At 38.9% G+C, this 14,355-nt stretch overlaps 1 long non-coding RNA gene across 1 annotated transcript in view; it reads right to left on the bottom strand.

The window, feature by feature from the left end:
- The window catches only part of LOC100582225, a 32,512-nt gene that overhangs the window by 5,983 nt on the left and 12,174 nt on the right, over positions 1-14,355 (bottom strand). The window contains exon 4 of the long non-coding RNA XR_004032599.1: positions 11,019-11,247. This is a non-coding gene — a long non-coding RNA (uncharacterized LOC100582225). The remainder of the gene's footprint in view (positions 1-11,018; positions 11,248-14,355) is intronic.

Here is a 14,355-nt window from a genome sequence, read left to right as displayed (position 1 = left end):
TTTGATAGCTACTTCAGATAGCCTAGGGATGCTTTCCTCCTGGATTCTACAGGCTGTGTTACAGAGAGGAAGACTGCACAATACTGATGCCTAGGTATAATAGATACACAGGCTGTTCCCAGCACTCTGGTTTTCTGCCTTCAGGTGGATGAAGCCATAATTCAATTTGTCTCTGGAGATATGTAACCTGGAATTTGCTGCAAGATAAAAACATTGCTTTTGTTTTAGGATATGAAGGTTCTGCTGTTGGAATTTTTAACTAGTTCATCAATCAGGAATAATGAAATCTAGAGTTTTCTAAATATATCATATTGATGTGTGCATTCATTAGAAACTGGCTCTCCCCCATCACAGCACTGTCCTGAGATCTTCCCAACTAAAACATAAACTCCTCATGGGCAAGACTAAATCTTACTTTTTATTGACTGAAATAAAGTGAATGATGAATAAAATAAATCATGAATGAATGAATATATCTGAGATGAATGGGATTGGGGTTTTTTTCTAATCGTTTTTGGAGTACAGGTGGCTTTTGGTTACATGGATAAGTTACTTAGTTGTGATTTCTGAGATTTTAGTGTACCCATTACCCAGCAGTATACATGGTACCCAATATGTAGCCTTTTATCCATCCCCCAAATCTTCCCCCAAACTGAGACCCCAAAGTTCATTAATATCACTCTTATGCCTTTGAGTCCTCATAGCTTAGATCCCACTTACAAGTGAGAACATACGATATTTGATTTTCCATTCCTGAGTTACTTCACTTAGAATAATGACCTCCGGCTTCATCCAAGATGCTGCAAAAGGCATTTTTGTTTGTTTGTTTCTTTTTATGGCTGAGTGGAATTCCACGGTGTACATATATCACATTTTCCTTATCCACTCATTGGTCATTGGTCACTTAGGTGGGTTCCATATCTTTGCAATTGCAAATTGTGCCACTATAAACATGTGTGTACATGTCTTTTTCATATAATGACTTCTTTTCCTTTGGGTAGATACCCAATAGTGGGATTGCTGGATTGAATGATAGTTCTACTTTTAGTTCTTTAAGGAATCTCCATACTGTTTTCCATAATGGTTATGCTAATTTACATTCCCACCAGCAGTGTAAAAGCGTTCCCTTTTCACCACATCCACACCAACATCTATTGTTTTTTAACTTTTTAATTATGGCCATTCTTGCAGGAGTAACATGGTATCTCACTGTGATTTTAATTTGCATTTCCCCAATTATTAGTGATGTTGAGCATTTTTTCATATGTTTGTTCGCTGTTTGCATATCTCCTTTTGAGAAATGTCTATTCATGTCCTTCCCCCACTTTTGATAGAATTATTTGTTTTTTTTCTTGCTGATTTGTTTGAGTTCCTTGTAGATTCTGGATACTAGTCCTTTGTCAGATGCATAGGTTGCAAATATTTTCTCCCTCTCCGTGGGTTGTCTGTTTACTCTGCTAATTATTTCTTTTGCTGTGCAGAAGCTTTCCAGTTTAATTAGGTCCCATCTATTTATTTTTTGTTTTTGTTGCATTTGTTTTTGGGGTCTTAGTCATGAATTCTTTGCCTAAGCCAATGTCTAGAAGAGTTTTTCTCATGTTATCTTCTAGAATTTTTATGGTTTCAGATCTTAGATTTAAGTCTTTGATCCATCTTGAGCTTTTTTTTTTTTGAGAAGGAGTCTCGCTCCTTCACCCAGGCTGGAGTGCAGTGGCGCAATCTCGGCTCACTGCAGGCTCCGCCCCCCGGGGTTCACACCATTCTCCTGCCTCAGCCTCCCACATAGCTGGGACTACAGGTGCCCGCCACCTCTCCCGGCTAATTTTTAATAAAGACGGAGTTTCACTGTGTTAGCCAGGATGGTCTCCTGACCTCGTGATCTGCCCGCCTCGGCCTCCCAAAGTGCTGGGATTACAGGCGTGAGCCACCGCGCCCGGCCTAGTTCTTGAGTTGATTTTTGTATAAGGTGAGCGATGGGAATCCAGTTTGTTTCTTCTAGATGTGCCTGCCAGTTTTCCCAACACTATTTATTGAATGGGGTGTCCTTTCCCCAATTTATGTTTTTGTGTGATTTGTTGAAAGTCAGTTGGCTGTAAGAATTGGGCTTTATTTCTGGGCTCTCTATTCTGTTCCATTGGTCTATGTGCCTATTTTTAAACCAGTAGCATGCTGTTTTGGTAACTATGGCCTTGTAGTATAATTTAAAGTCGGGTAACGTGATGTTTCCAGATTTGTTCTTTTTGCTTAGTATTGCTTTGGCTATGTGGGCTCTTTTTTGGTTCCACATGAAATTTAGGATTGTTTTTTCCAGTTATGTGAAGAATGATGCTGGTATTCTGATAGCAATTGCATTGAATCTGTAGATTGCTTTGGGCAGCATGGTCATTTTCACAATATTGATTGTTCCCATCCATGAGCATGGGATGTGTTTCCATTTGTTTGTGTTATCTATGATTTCTTTCAGCAGTGTTTTGCAGTTTTCCTTGTAGAGATCTTTCACCTCTTTGGTTAAGTATATTCCTAGGTTTGGGGGAGGGTTTTTCTGTTTGTTTTTTGCAGTTAGTGTAAAAAGGATTGAGTTCTTCATTTGATTCTCAGCTTAGTCGCTGTTGGTGTACAGTAGTGCTACTGATTTGTGTATAATGATTTTGTATCCGGAGACTTTACTGAATTCATTTCTCAGATCTGGGAGCTTTTTGGATGAGTCTTAGGGTCTTCTAGGTATACAATCATATCATCAGTAAATGGTGACAGTTTGACTTCCTCTTCTCCAATTTGGATACCCTTTATTTCTTTCTTTTGCCTGATTTCTCTGGCTCGGACTTCCAGTACTATGTTAAATAGAAGTGGTGAAAGTGAGCATCCTTGTCTTGTCCCAGTTCTCAAGGGGAATACTTTCAACTTTTCCCCATTCAGTATGATGCTGGCAGTGGGTTTGTCATATATGGCTTTTATTACTTTGAGGTAAGTCCCTTCTGTGCCTATTTCATTGAGGGTTTTTATCATACAAGGATGCTGGATTTTATCAAATGCTTTCTCTGTACCTATTGAAATGATCATATAGTTTTTGTTTTTAATTTTTTTTATGTGATGTACCATATTTATTGACTTGCATATGTTAAACCATCCCTGCATCCCTGGGATGAAACCCACTTGTTCATGATGTGTAATCTTTTTGATGGGCTGTTGGATTTGGTTATCTAGTATTTTGTTAAGGACTTTTGCGTCTATATTCATCAGGGAAATTGGTCTGTAGTTTTTTTTTTCTTGTGTCCTTTCCTGGTTTGGGAATTAGGGCGATACTGGCTTCATAGAATGACTTAGGGAGCATTCCCTCTTTCTCTATCTTTTGAAATGGCTTCAGTGGGATTGGTACCAATCCTTCTTTGAATGTCTGGTAGAATTCAGCTGTGAATCTATCTGGTCCTGGACCTTTTTATGTTGTTGGTAACTTTTTTATTACTGATTCAATCTCTCTGCTTGTTATTGGTCTGTTCATGGTTTCTGTTTCTTCCTGATTCAATCTAGGAGGGTTGTATGTTTCTAGGAATTTACCTATTTCCTCTAGATTTGCTAGTTTGTACTCATAAAGGTGTTTGTAGTAGCCTTGAATGATCTTTTGTATTTATGTGGTATCATTTGTAATATCTCCAGTTTCATTTCTAATTGAGCTTATTTGGATTTTCTCTCTTCTTTCCTTGGTTAATCTCACTAATGGTCTATCAACTTTGTTTATCTTTTCAAAGAACCAGCTTTTGTTTCATTTGTCTTTTGTATTTTGTTGTTGTTGTTGTTGTTTCAATTTCATTTGGCTCTGCTCTAATCTTTGTTATTTCTTTCTTCTGGGTTTTGGTTTAGTTTGTTCTTGTTTCTCTAGTTCCTTGAGGTGTGACATTAGGTTGTCAATTTGTGCTCTTTCATGCTTTTTGATGTAGGCATTTAATGCTATGAACTTTCCTCATAGCACTACTTTTGCTGTATCCCAGAGGTTTTGATAAGTTGTGTCACTATTATCATTCATTTCAAAGAATTTTTTAACTTCCATCTTGATTTCATTGTTAACCCAAAAATCATTCAAGAGCAGATTATTTAATTTCCATTTGTATATTTGTATAGTATAATTTCCATTTCCACTATTTGTATAGTTTTGAGGGTTCTTTCTGGAGTTGATTTCCAGTTTTATTCCACTGTGGTCTAAGAAGATACTTGATATAATTTTGATTTTCTTAAATTTATTGAGACTTGTTTTGTGGTCTTCATATGGTCTATCTTGGAGAATGTTCCATGTGCTGATGGGAAGAATATAGAATACTACAGTTGCTGGGAGGAATTTCTGTAAGTATCTGTTAAGTCCAATTGTTCTAGGGTATAATTTAAGTCCATTGTTTCTTCGTTGACTTTCTGTCTTGATGATCTGTCTAGTGCTGTCAGTGAAGTATTGAAGTCCCCCACTATTATTGTGTCACTGTCTCATTTCTTAAGTATAGTAGTAATTGCTTTATAATTCTGGAAGCTCCAGGGTTAGATTCATATAAATGTAGGACTATAATATCTCATTGTTGGACTGATCCTTTTATTATTACATAATGTCCTTCTTTGTATTTTTTTTTAACTGTTGCTGCTTTAAAATCTGTTTTGTCTGTAAGAACAGCTACTCCTGCTCGCTTTTGGTTTCTATTTGTGTGGAACATCTTTTTCCACCCCTTTACCTTGAATTTACACGAGTCCTTTTGTGTTAGGTGAGTCTCTTGAAGATAGCAAATATTTGGTTGGTGGTTCTTTATTCATTCTGCCATTCTGTATCTTTTAAGTAGAGCATTTAGGCCATTTACATTTAATGTTGAGATGTGAGGTACTGTTCTATTCATCATATCAGTTGTTACCCAGATACTGTTTTTTTCATTGTGCTATTGTTTTACAGGCCCTGTAAGACTTATGCTTTAAGGAGGTTCAACCCTGGCCTATAGAATTGGGATAGTTTCTAAAAGGTAAAAACTTGCAGTACGTTGTCATCAGTGAATTATATTCATCACATCATTGATCTAAGTTTATTTAAATCTTAGATACCACTACAAACCTAATGAAACGGCTAACATTCAAGGAAACAACTGACAAAACTAAGTTTTGGCAGATGCAGAGCAACTGGAACTCTCATACACAGGGAATGCAAAATGGCACAAGCACTTTGGAAAACAGTTTGCCAATTTATTAAAAGCTAAACATGTAGTAGCAAACCAGTACAAAAAGTCCCCAAAAAAACAAAGTCCCAAAGTGTTAAAACGGAGAGCTCAACTTTGGGCACATTTGTATGCCAGAGCACCAGTTTCTAATCCAGAGTACAGCCAAAGAAATGGAAAACCTGTGTGATACGGGCTTTGATAGGAATGTAGTAACAACAGCCTTCTCTTCAAAATCATAGGACATAGAAACTGAAACAGAATTGTTTCTGAATAACTGAGGCATAGAGAAACAGCTGCTGATATAATCGAAGTTGCCTCTTTTTGAAGGGGCATCAACATCTGTTCTTTTAAGAATTCTGCACAGATTGATTTTAAAGTTATCATTCAGTAGCAGCTACAATGCAATCCTTGCCTTATATCATTCTTGCTTCATGATGTTATCTAGGAAACAATGGAGAATGAGGAGAAAAGTAAAACCAATTACACATCTGTGTAAATTGTCTTAAGTTAAACATACATCTAGCATATAACCCAGAAATCTCAGTCCTAAACTATATAAAACTGTATGTCTATACCTGTCATGAATGTTTACAGAAGATATATTCATAATCACCAAAAACTGAAAATAATCAAATGTCTGCATACTGGTGAATGAAAAAAACTGTGGTACATCCATACAATGAAATACTACTCAGCAATAAAAAGGAATGGACTACCGACACATGCAGCAACATGGTGCACCTCAGAAGCATTAAGCAAAGAGAAAGAAATCAAACTCAAAAGGCTACATACTGTATGATTTCATTTATATGACACTCTGGAAAAGGAAAAATTAAATGGGAAGAAAACAGGTCAGTGACTACTAGTAGCCGTGGAGCAGGAAAAGGAGACTGATTACAAGGCACATAGGGAACTTTTGGGGGTGACGGAACTGTTCTTATATCTTGACTGTGGTGGGGTAGCTATGTGCTGTATAGGTTTGTCAAAACTCAGAGAAGTGTACACCTAAAAAGGGTGAATGTTATTATATGTAAATTATATCTCAACAAACTTAACTTTTAAAAAAAAAAAAGTCAATGTGGTAATAAACATAAAAATAAATAAACTTTTGAAGTTGAGCATCAGCATGAGCCCTTAGAAAATAGAACCTAATCAAAAGTTATGCCCTAATGCATCAGAGGGTTGCAATCCCAGGGAGGCAAGGGTAACAGAAAAAGTAAAGCAAACCAAGGAAAGAAGAAGAGAAACTACAGGGCATTGTGTTACTGATTTTGAATTGGTTGTAGCTTCAGGGGGACATGTAGTTGGCAGTTGTTCACATGGGACCTCTATAGAGAAGCCATTGGATAGTGGCAATGGTTGTAAAAAATAAATAAATAAATAAATAAATAAATAAATAAATAAGGCTGGGCGGAGTGGCTCATGCCTATAGTCCCAGCACTTTGGGAGGCCGAGGCGGGTGGATCACCTGAGGTCAGGAGTCTGAGACCAGCCTGACCAACATAGTGAAACCCCATCCCTACTAAAAATACAAAATTAGCCACGAGTGGTGGCAGGCGCCTATAATCCCAGCTACTCGGGAGGCTGAGGCAGGAGAATCACTTGAACCTGGGAGGCAGAGGTTGCAGCGACTGAGATCACGCCACTGCACTCCAGCTTGAGCAACAAGAATGAAACTCCATCTTAAATAAATAAATAAATAAATAAAGCAGCCATATGAAACAGTCAACAGGGAGGAGAAAAGGCAAACAATTTATCTCCTTTCATTCCTCCCAATGAAAAGCTTGCCCTATGGAGTAAAATACCCATACTTCTGGACTGCATTGCCCAGACCCTCCATACAGTTTCTGGGGAAGCCAGAAGCTTCAACACGTCCATTTGGATCAAATCTCTGTACCAGAGCTGCAGAAGCTTCTGTATGATGAACACGATGGTAGCCTTGCCTCTAGGATCAGCTCCCAACCCAGGAAAGCACAAGGCAATCAACGATGTTAGGAGATGCATCCTAGAGATAGTGGTCTGGGCTGTATGCATTGTAGGATCAGCTATAGGAGTCGTCACTGGAAAAGCATGACAAGTGGCCAAGACCTGGGGCAGGTGGGGCCAGCAGATATGAGGAATTCCACAAACTGGGTCTAGAACAATGGGCTATAATTAATAGACCTTCTAAACTAAAAGAGTAGTTTCATTTTTAAGAATATGCCACAGATACACTAAGAAAATTTCAAGCAATTTCTATCCATTAACAATTTCTATCCATCTGTTCATATGATGATCTCACTTGACCTTTAAATAATAAGTAAGTTCATATCTGTGAGGTTAAATACCATGTCAAGCTGACACGTTCAGAGACAGCTCCCTACAGAAAGCAGACACTGCACATCAAAATAATGCCCTCCTCTGGACAGATCACAGGACCAATTCATGATCCACCCACCACAGCATAGATATAATCCTTCAGAAAATAATAAATTCTAGGTAGAATTCAAAATCTAAAGACTGTCTTATAATCCTTCCCTCTGAGACATCAAAGCAAAAGTGTTACAGTTGAGGGGAACTGAAAAAGCTCAGCTCTTTATTTTATCATGGAAATATATTATGCTTTTAAAAAGTTACTATATTCATTATGTGCTTTTACATGTATCATGTTATTTAATCCTCATAATCACCCTAGGAGGCAGGGTATATTACCGCCCCTGCTACAGATGAGAAAACTAAGGCACAAAGATGTGTAATTTGCCCACAGCCAGCATCTGAACGCTGTTGGTCTGAGCCCAGAGCCCCCCACACACACGGTCATTCAACAGGTATGTGAGCGCCTGCCAGAAGCTGGAAATGTAGAGGTGCAGACGGCACACGGCCCTGCTTGCACAGAGTTTATGCCCTATGGGAAAGACAGGCATTAAAGAAGTAATCACAAGTAAATAAAGGCGAAGCAGAGTCCTATGGAAGTTCACACCCTGTGCCTACTCAAAAATCTATGGTGCAAAGTTTGTGGTCATATTAGTATCAACTATCAAGGTTAAATCTGCAAGTACACATATTCAGGAGAAAATACAAGCTAGTCAGAAATACCAGTGCATTTTAGTTTGTATTTTCTCTATATACAGTACAGTGGTCATTTTCCAAACCCAAACAGGTCCTGATAAATAACTTTTTCCAGTATGTTAACTAATTTACACATTTACTGATTTGCTCATTTAATATTTTTCTTACCCAGGCTTTAAAGTTCAGTGAAATTAATTGTATATTCATTTAACCATCTTCATTTTCAAAAGAACAAAGAACAAAAGAACAAAATATACAAATTCTGGTACTGCTCAGGAAAATATAAGAGTGTAACTATAACATAGTTAAAATAATCTCTCTCACACAGATAATTCTATGATAAATAGATAAACTGCACCCTATAGAATAAGGCTTCTCAGAAGTGACTTCTTGGCTTGTTTGAGGAGAGAGTTTGACAATCATAAGAAGCCCAGATTCTGGCATCAGATGGACCAAGACTAGATTTACTTCCTACCTATCACTGGGCAAGGCTCCTAGCCTCTATAAGTCTTGATTCTTTCATCTGTAAAATATAATAAAGTTGGCATACCTCAAAGGGTTGTTGTGAAAGTTAAAGGAAATAATGCAGGTAAAGTGTTTAGCATAGTTCTTGACCCACAGTAAGCACCGAATGTATATGACCTGTCATTCCTATTATGAATCCTCTAAATGATTTCCATATTGAAAGAAACAGAAAAAGAAGACATGGTAAATGGATGGTATATGAATGAGATGCTTGAAATGTGTGAGGGAGCATGGCCTAAAGAGCCACCCGATTACAACGAGGGCAGCAGAGTGAGAACAACTCTATAAATCCCACATGCAGAGACCTCACTGGAAAGGAGAAGGGCAAATGGAAGCTGACAGGTGGTTAGTAATTACATAGTCAATTCATGTTTACAGAGGAGAGAGAACTTCAACGGGGATAATTAAAACAATAATCCACCTCTGGCTTTCGTTCCTGCCTAAACGGCACCTAAAAGACCTTGAGAGAGAAGAGACAGTTTAAACAGTCACTTGTTTCCACTTCTGTATGCCTGCTTGTCCTTACCCCTTATCAACAGGTATAGCCTCAGGTTAGAAGTCACATGATAAAAGCCACAGGATGGAAGGGGACCCAGAACTTGGGGTTTTCAAGTTTTAAAGCCACAAGACCTTTGCTTAAAAGTTTGAAAGAAGTAGTCAACAACCCAAATGTCCAACAATGATAGACTGGATTAAGAAAATGTGGCACATATACACCATGGAGTACTATGCAGCCATAAAAAATGATGAGTTCATGTCCTTTGTAGGGACATGGATGAAGCTGGAAACCATCATTCTCAGCAAACTATCGCAAGGACAAAAAACCAAACACCGTATGTTCTCACTCATAGGTGGGAATTGAACAATGAGAACACATGGACACAGGACGGGGAACATCACACACTGGGGACTGTTGTGGGGTGGGGGAGGGGGGAGGGATAGCATTAGGAGATATACCTAATGCTGAATGACGAGTTAATGGGTGCAGCACACCAACATGGCACATGTATACATATGTAACAAACCTTCACGTTGTGCACATGTACCCTAAAACTTAAAAGATAATAATAATAAAAAAGAAAGAAAAAAAAAAGAAAAAAGTAGTTAAAATGTGCAGCTACTCAAACCCCAGCAGCAATGGGGTCCCACAGCACAGACAGCTCACATCTATGCCTGCTGCCCTAGCCCCACATCCCTGCTGTGGCTCCTGCAGCACAGTCTAAAAACCACTCATCACGTCCTCCTGCTTATTTAGAGAGGCAGAAACTGAAGTCAGAAAAGCAAGGGGATTTCCACAAAATGGCATGGCTGGAGGGATGAAGCTGTGACTGGCATCCAACCAGTTTTCTACTGGCCAGTCAGGTTCTCTTCACCATTGAACACCATCTTCCTGACTTACATATTAAGAAGATAAAGAAAATAAGCCATGTTTGAAAAGAATGAGTCTCCTCACAGGAAGAAACAACCGTGGAAGGCTGGTTAGCAATGAAGTCTGGCATCGACAGCTTGGGCTCCACTAATCTGCATTTGAACAAAATATCACCTCCATCTATGGCTGACAAGAGTTACCAAGACAGTTTTTTGAACATTAAAATAAATTAAGTCAAAAAATAATAAAGATTTCACAGTGAATGCCTAACAGATTCACATTTACAACTATATTGCATATGCATGCTCACAATTACACTTCGGAGGAAGTTTAAGCCACATTAATGAGACTGGGGGGAATGAAAAAAGGGAGTGAATAGCCAACAAAATTAACTACAGTGACTAATGGATGAATTATAGTCTTATGATACCAGGCATTATTTAGTGTTCTACTCACAGAACCCCAACTTAGATCATCTGGTTGTGCTTTAAAGCATCTATATTTTAAAACCAAAGGTCATGCCAAGCACTTTCTTCTTAGGCTTGTATGTTGTAGAGTTCAAAGCTCATATCAACACGTGTAAATCATTTTCTAAAGAACCATAACTTTCCTCTATTTGAGGGAGCAGTGATGCACACAGAGCCCTCAAATTTCGGCTTCACGTGGCCTTCACGGATTCAGATTCACATTAGGCCTGAGTCTACAGCCATACAACCCAGAAGGCTGGGAAAAATCCTGTGACCCTGACACCTGTGCAATCCCACTATTCTGTGTTGCATTTTCATCTTTTCCTTTTATAAAAAGAGGATTGATAGCATCCAGAGATAAACTGCCCAGTCGCTTGCACAAATTATTTCCTGGCCTCATCTGCATCACATCCCTTAAGTGCGTCTCACCTCATCCAGCTTGAAAACCATTCCGACATATGGCTGGATGCACCCTTGCTGGCAGTACTGAAGCACTGAAGACAGGCTCTTGGAGAAGACGGGAAAGTTCATTTCTTTGTATTGACCACAGTACAGGCCCACAGCAGAGATATTCTTCAGGAGCAGAAGGTTGGCTGGTACAGATGCAATGTTTCCTCCAGCAAATCCCACCACCACAATCCTGCCCTCCCATGCCAGGCTGAGGAGAAAGAGAAGAAGAAAAAGAAATTATAAAAAAGCAACATACATTCACATCCATTAGGAAGGCTAGTCTCATAAAATAACAAATGACAAATGGCGAGGATGTGAAGAAATTTAAGCCCCTGTGCACTGCTGGTGGGATTATAAAATAGTGCAACTACTATAGAAAACAGTATGAAGGTTCCTTAAAAAATTAAAAATAGGTTCAGCAATTCCACTTCTGATACATATCTAAAAGAATTGAAAGCAAGGTCTCAAAGAGATATTTGCACAGCCATATTCACAGCAGCACTATTCACAATAGCCAAGAGGTGGAAGCAACCCAAGTGTCCATCAACAGACAAATGATAAACAAAATGTGATATATACATATAATGAAATACTATTCTGCCTTAAAAAGGAAGGAAATCTTGTCACATGCGATAACATGGATGATCCTTGAGAACATTATGCTAAGTGAAATAAGCCAAACACAAAAAGACAAATACTGTATGATTCCACTTATACGAGATATCTAAAGTAGTCAAATTCGTAGAAACAGAAAGTGAATGGTGGTTACCAAGGGCTAGGGAAAGGGAGGAAAGGAGAGTTGTTGTTTAATCGCTATAGAGTTTCAGGTTTACAAGATGAAAAAGTTCTTGAGATCTGTCACATAACAATGTGAATATAATTAACACTACTGAACATTTGAAAACGGTTAAGATGGTAAACTTTATGTTGTCTGTTTTTTACCACAATAAAAAAAGTAAAATGAGAAAAAGAGCAATGTACATTCATTCACAGAGACAGAAAGTAGGACAGAGGTTACTAGGGGATGGGGAAGGGGAAAGAGGCAGTTAATATTTAACAAGTACAGAGTTTTTGTTGAGGATGATCATGCAACGTTATGACTGTATTTAATGCCAGTGATTTGTACACTTACAAATCATTAAAATGATAAATATTAGGTTATAGTATATTTTACCAACATTAAAAAAACCAACACATATTAAATCCACAGCTGGGCACTCCTCTTGACCTTGCAAGCTGGCAGGAGTGAACCATCATTTATTACTTTGGGCTTCTCAGTAAAAAAAAAAATACATATATATATATATATATATACCATAAGCAAAGTATTAGGGAACCAAAGGAACTAGACAATTTTATAAGGGGGCCCACTTTAGAATCCAGGCTGTTGAGCCAGGTGCAGTGGTTTAAACCTATAATCCAAGCACCTTCGGAGGCCAAGGCAAGAGGATCACTTGAGCCCAAGAGGTCAAGACCAGCCTGGGCAACATAGTGAGACCTTGTCTCTACAAAATATAAAAATATTAGCCAGAACACAATGAAACCCCATCTCTACTAAAAATACAAAAAATCAGTTGGGTGTGGTGGCGGGTGCCTGTAGTCTCAGCTACTCGGGAGGCTGAGGCAGAAGAATGGCGTGAACTCGGGAGGTGGAGCTTGCAGTGAGCAGAGATAGTGCCACTGCACTTAAGCCTGGGTGACAGAGTGAGACTCCATCTCAAAAAAAAAAAAAAAAAAAATTTAGCCAGGCATTGTGGCACATGCCTGTAGTCCTAGTGATATGGTTTGGCTGTGACCCCATCCAAATCTCATATTGAATTGTAGTTCCCATAATCCTCACGTGTCGTGGGAGGGACCCAGTGGGAGGTAATTTAATCAAGGGGCAGTTACACTCATGCTGTTCTCGTGATAATGAGTAGGTTCTCAAAAGATCTGAGACGGTTTTATAAGGGGCTTTCCCCAGCACTTCTCCTTGCTGCTGCCATGTGAAGAAGGACGTGTTTGCTTCCCCTTCCACCATGATTGTGAGTTTCCTGAGGTCTCCCCAGCCATGCTGAACAGTGAGTCAATTAAACCTTTTTCCTTTATAAATTACCCAGTCTCAGGTATGTCTTTATTAGCAGTGTAAGAACAGACTAATACACCCAGCTACTCAGGAGGCTGAGGCAGAAGGACCGCTTGAGCCCAGGAGGTCAAGGCTGTAGGGAGCCATGGAGCCATGATTGCACCACTGTGCTCCAGCCTGTGCAACAGAGTGAGACCCTACCTCAGAAAAAAAAAAAAGAAGAATCAAGACTATCTATTTAACTACCTCAACTACTTTGTGGAAGAAAATTGGGCAATGTCATTCCATAGGTTGTACTGAAACAACTAAGTTTGAAGATTATGAACTTAGGAAGCAGGAATAAGAAGACATACACTTCAATGAGGGAAGGACCATTTGCTTTATACAAAGACTTACTTTAGGATTCCTTTAACACATGTGCCTCTTTAGAGAATTTTAAATAATCTATAAAAATTCATAAGTATTCTGCAGCCCAGTATGAAAATCCCCCTACGGTACCATTGCTAAGCAATGAGTTACAGAAACAACTTTGCAAACATCTTTGATATAAAATATGTGTATATTTGTTTGGCTTTTGCTTTTTGCTTTTCTTCTTTAGAAGGGAAATGAGAAGCTATTTCTAAAACACAATTATCCAGAAGGCAAGAAGGAAGGCAAGAGATGGGAGAGTTTTACCGGCTGTCTATCCTGGCTTTCCACTTGGACTACACACTCCTTCCTTTGCTTCTCCTCTAAGCACAGCACCAGGCACAGTGCAGAGATGAGCAAACATATAGACTGCCTGCCACTCAGCTCAGGGGCTAGAGAACCAACCGGACCCCTTTTGTGGGCAAGCTGCTCTCTCTGCTTCTGTGGCTTCTACCTGAAACTGAGATAAACTACAAAATTATGCTTGTCAGGACGACATGAGAAATGAAACCAATGCTATCAGAGTACTCCAGAATCCTTGGTTGAAAACAGAATGAGAATTGGTGTGATACAACCCTCCTACTAAATCTCCAGTGATTTTTTTAAATAAAACAAGTCAAGGAATTATCTATGCTGCTGGCTGCTTCAGAAAGCAGTAAGATCAGAAGAGCCTGTAGTTTGGTCCACAATGAACTGGGAAAAGGGGAACTGCGACCCCAGTAATTCTAACAGCTGAACGATGCCCTCTGCAAGAATTCCCCACAGACATGGATATAAAGTAGTTAGTGAGAACTGGCATAGCTGAATTTAACACATGAATAAGTTCTAAAGCATTTGGCATTG

The sequence above is a fragment of the Nomascus leucogenys genome, chromosome 12 (genome assembly GCF_006542625.1).
Source record: "Nomascus leucogenys isolate Asia chromosome 12, Asia_NLE_v1, whole genome shotgun sequence".
Lineage (NCBI taxonomy): Eukaryota > Metazoa > Chordata > Mammalia > Primates > Hylobatidae > Nomascus > Nomascus leucogenys.
The sequence above is the reverse complement of the archived record's forward strand: the minus strand, read 5'-3'. Positions and strand labels throughout refer to the sequence as shown.